Genomic DNA, 5,131 nt, shown 5'->3' on the forward strand with positions numbered 1-5,131 from the left:
TACTCAGATTATGAACAAAACAGGTGTCTCAGAGAGGGAAATACTCTGAACCCATTCAAAGGTACTACTGCACACTCATAAAAGGGACAAATTATGGGTATCCTACAGCTGGCATTTTCTAACCCACAAGCTCTGCCTTCTAGCTTAAACAACTTCTTTGAATGTACTTTTTGAATTTTCCAAGGAGGGGAAAAAAAAGAAAAAACACACAACAAAGAATATCCCCCCCTCCATTTAAGTGCCTAGACTTTTGGGTGCCATACCAGACCACTCCACAGCTGAGGCCTTTGTTACCTGTGGAATGGGAAGACCAGTGGGAATAAAATAAAGAAAAAACTCCACAGTTATGATTTGAAGAAGAATGGTGACTAAGATCACATTAATCCACTCAGCTCACTAAAAAAAAACTCATAATTCAGTTCTCTGACACTTTAGGTAACAGGGAACTTCTCCCACATACAATATCCAGAGGAAATGGCTGCAGGACTGAAGACACGTAACGAAGGGTGTATGAACTTGGTCATTTCTTGTATTTACAGACCCTCTTGAGCGTGGATTATAATTTATATCCAAACCCACAAAAGCTAGAAACAGGGGAAGAAAGAAATGGAAAGAACAAGAAGCTGACACTTTAGGTAACAGGGAACTTCTCCCACATACAATATCCAGAGGAAATGGCTGCAGGACTGAAGACACGTAACGAAGGGTGTATGAACTTGGTCATTTCTTGTATTTACAGACCCTCTTGAGCGTGGATTATAATTTATATCCAAACCCACAAAAGCTAGAAACAGGGGAAGAAAGAAATGGAAAGAACAAGAAGCTGGGGAACTCTGCCAAATGCTCACAAAATTTCACCACTGTGTCTACTTTGGCTGTTCCTGCAAGTATGTGCCACTGTGGCTTTGGCGGACAACGCGAGTACGCTGTGTAGAATATCCAGCCTTCCTGGCAGCCTGATTCATTCAGGAACAACGAGGTCTTAAACTGGCTTAAGAAACTCATGAAACTTTTAGAGTCCACTGGCATTTTGCAGATAAAATTTGGTATTCAACTTTAGGAAAAGTGCAAATACCTGCTAAAATCAATGGAGAGGAATTAGTATTTTTCCCCAATTTGCAGGTGAAATGGTATAATGAAAACTTTAAAGACAGTTCAAAAGCATGTCTCAGCTCCCTTTATAGCCCAAAGAAAATGTTTTATGTTTAAGAACTGACCCTGGGAGATTTAGGTTTGGCTGAGGCAGGTATTTATGTGATATCAAATGAATTACTTCAACCTTAAATCAGATTTTCAGATTAGTTTAGTGGAATAAAGCATACAAATCCACTGAATTTCACTAGAGATTAGGCAACTAAACCTTGAAACCTGCCTACACAAGATGAATTTTAACAGGAAAATACTTGACTCTGTCATTGTATATGTACTAGAATGCTGCTTTCAATATCCAACCAACATTTATTTTGTCAGTACAAGTACAAATTGCACTGACACACGTCTGCTTGTGCTCGTGCTTCTAAAGACCCAACTGAAAGTTAATTTTGGAAAAGAGACAAGTTTGCAACAAACTATACTGAACAGAAAGAAGTAACATGCTTAAAAAGAATGTGGAAATATTAAGCTTAAGTGAGGAGAGGCTTTTTCCTGGCTAAAATAAAACTCCTGACAGCCACCATATGCTTCTCTGAAATGAACTGAAAAATAACATAATTGAATTCCAATTTATGGAAGACACAAAGAAATTGCTGCTTTTGCACCCAAATTAGATAAGCTGGATGAAGATGCTTGGATGTGTTATGCTTGGATGTATTAGTTCATTAAATTCAGCTACCATCAGACTGGACTATTCAAAAAAAATTTTTACATCACAGTTAAAACTTTTAGTGCTTCTTATTGCAGTGGTCATTTTTCATCTACCGATTAATACACTTCACAGGGTGAGGCACTGCAGCAATGACATTTCTTGATCATTTGCTAATATACTTCATGTAGTCATTATACTGAACTGCACAAATGAAGAGTTATCAAAGAAAAACAATTTGCTTTTGATTTCTCTTTCTATGAAACAGTCTATTCAGAAAAGTGCTCGAGGGGTACACTTTCCAGCGTGCAAAGGCTTTCATGAGAGGTGGTCTCACTGAAATAGCAACTGAAACTCAAAACAGTATTTATCCAGGCAGCTTGGGGCTGTCTGTTCAAAAAGACCGTCCTCCCTCCCTCCTGCTTCTGTGGAGGGCCACACTGACAGATCTGAGAGAAGAAATTTCATGGAAATAAGGTACAGTTTATTTAGAAATAATGGGGGGGTAAAAGAGTAAAGAGCAGAAGAAAAGTGATTGAGCCTCTCTTCAGAATGATTGGCATGTTCAAAAGTAGAATTTACACGCCTTCCCCCGAAGCCTGGATCAGAAATAGGGGAGAGGATCTCTCTTCCCCAGAGTGCTGAAGATGTCAGAACCCACAGCATACAACATCTGAAATACCCATGGGAAAAATTAAACTGCAAATCATCCAACTTCTTTCCAGTGGGAAACTGAAGGGGGGGGAAAAAAAGGCTATGTGAATGTCTTAATTTATGCAAAGGCCAAACCATTCAGTAGTTAGATTTTTGAAGGCGGAATTAAAATGAAATTAGCTTTTATGAGGGAGGAGAGATATTTTGGGAGTGCAAGCCAACTTTTCTGCTATCACTGGGTCTCATCTCCTGAATTCCTCAAGATAGCTCATTCAGAAATCCTAACACTATTTCCGTGCTTAGACTCCATATACAGAGAACATATTTTTAAGACTCTTTACTACACAAGGGAAAATATTCTGCTCATATCTGGCTAGATTCACAAGACTGACTAGAAAGCAACACTCTGCCCTTCAGTTTGTGGGACTTTTTTCCTGCTTTCCTTTAAGGGAAAAGACATTGCTTTCTCCTACAGTGTATTTTAAAAGTCTCCCATTAAAAGTCTGTCTGCTGTACTTATTTGCTGTATGTTTCCACACCCTGCTTGACAAGCAAGTAGTCATAATTTGCTGCCTTACAGTTGTGACATACTGCAGCATTTTAATTTTCTACTTTGTAGATTTTAATCCATCACAGCACATTCCGTCACCCACACTGCGCAGTAACAGTAGATATTTCACCAGCCAACAGAGAATGAACACAAAGATATTTAGTAGAGACAAAAGCCCTACAGAAATGCCAGCAAGCTAAGGGGAAGGAATGCATGATAAATGAAGAATGCAACCACAGAGATAACTGGTAGGGGCAATGAGCTTTGTGCAGTTCCACTCAAAAGCTGAAAGCTGATTACTTCCGTACAACATACTGGGCAGAATAAGGCTACTATTTTAAAGCAACTAACATGCTTTTGCTAAATAACAGACCATTGTCAGAGCTGCTATCCCAGGACAGCAAAACTGCTCTTACTGCAATTACCATTCCCTAGTTGGAAGGTTAGTTACCCAGATTTTCTACACTTAATTAACATCAAACCCCAGCTCACTTCTGATGTTCAGAAATTCTGCATTCCGTGCAGAAGCAAATGTTCGGCATTTCCAGCTGGGAAATGCTTTGCTACTGAAAAAGAATTAACCCAAAAAAACCCAACACCTCTTCCCCCCCCCCAAAATTACCAATTCATCTTTTCCCTGCAATAACATACAAGAAGAAAATTGTTTTGAAAAACACACAGAAGAGGTGTCAGAAAACCGAACTAAAAACGTTTTAATACAATCTTCACAGCATCAGTAGCTCTGCTAAATTAAACAGTATAAACCTAAATTCTATTATTCTCCTTTCAGCAACTGTCATGAGTCCCAAAATTATCATTGGACTAAAAAGTGCTAAGGGTTAAGCCTGTCACCAAACAGGACACTGACAGGTTTTTTTTTTGCTCGTTTTTTCCCCTGATTATTTAACCTTTATTAGGTAATCGTCACTGGTATTCACATGCAGTATTTACAATGCAGACTTTCATTCAAGTTACAAAGCCTGAAGATTTAACTGTGTTTATCTAACATGCCTGCACCAATTTAATTATTTTTGCAGTCTGTATTGTGTCCAAATGCGGGTAAATTTTCCAAGAACAACAAAATGGTGAATTGCCTCTAAAGCTTCCAATCCCTGCTAAGATACATGACAGTATTATGGATTCCTCCAAAAGAAAGTCACCATAATATGAAAAAAAGAGACAAAAGCATTAAACTTCTTTTTTTTAACTCTAGTTCTGAGAGACGTAAAACACTGGCAAAAAAGACAAGGTTGAAAAGGAAAGAACTCCTAACTTAAAAAAATTTAAAACCTAAAGTTTTCAAAGTTAACTATGCAGAATCTTGTGACAGTCAATTTCACTAATAGAATGTTCTATCAGTATAAAGTATGTCAATTACTGTCTTCAAGTCATCATCTGTATCTACACTGCTGTCCTGAATTTGTGGCAAATAGTTTGAAAACAAAGTGGTACAATGAGGATCCACTAAAGTATACAAGTAGATAGTACTTTTAAAACATTACTAAATAGGTAAAGATTACTTTCACAAATCCATAAAAAATACTGCAAGACTGGCCTTCACAAGCAAAATGCTTATGACAAGCAATTAGACTGAAGGACTTAGTGAGGAATTAATCTATTTCAACTAATATTTTTTCCAACCTCAGCATTTATTTTTATGTACTCTTCTGTTCAGCTATGAACATGTTCATTTATCTCACATGAAGTTCTGCATTTGTTCTTCACACCAGGTTCATCACTTCAGTACTCTGAGCTTAGAACACAGGTATGCAAATCTTTGGATACACTGACAGACCAGGCTGATAGCTGCAAATTTAAAGACTGTTTATACAGAAGTTTGAGAAGGGGGGTGAAAAAATGTAAAACAGTTTAATTGAACTACTACAATTTTGTGTTTATACAAGTGTAGAACAGGGCTGACATTTAGCTTTATCTCTGCAAACAAATATAATAATCTTCTGATAAAGTCTTATGTTTACCTAAGCTTTTATTATCTGTGAACTACTCAACAGTGAGCAAATTAGTCTTCCCAAAGACATTTCAGCTAGGAGGCTGGTTCCAGTTCTACTTTGAAAAGTTTAATCACAAGAGTAAATATAAAACCCAGTAAGTTTATCTTCAGTTAC

The sequence above is a fragment of the Acanthisitta chloris genome, unplaced genomic scaffold, assembly GCF_000695815.1.
Source record: "Acanthisitta chloris isolate BGI_N310 unplaced genomic scaffold, ASM69581v1 scaffold20724, whole genome shotgun sequence".
In the NCBI taxonomy this organism is placed as follows: domain Eukaryota; kingdom Metazoa; phylum Chordata; class Aves; order Passeriformes; family Acanthisittidae; genus Acanthisitta; species Acanthisitta chloris.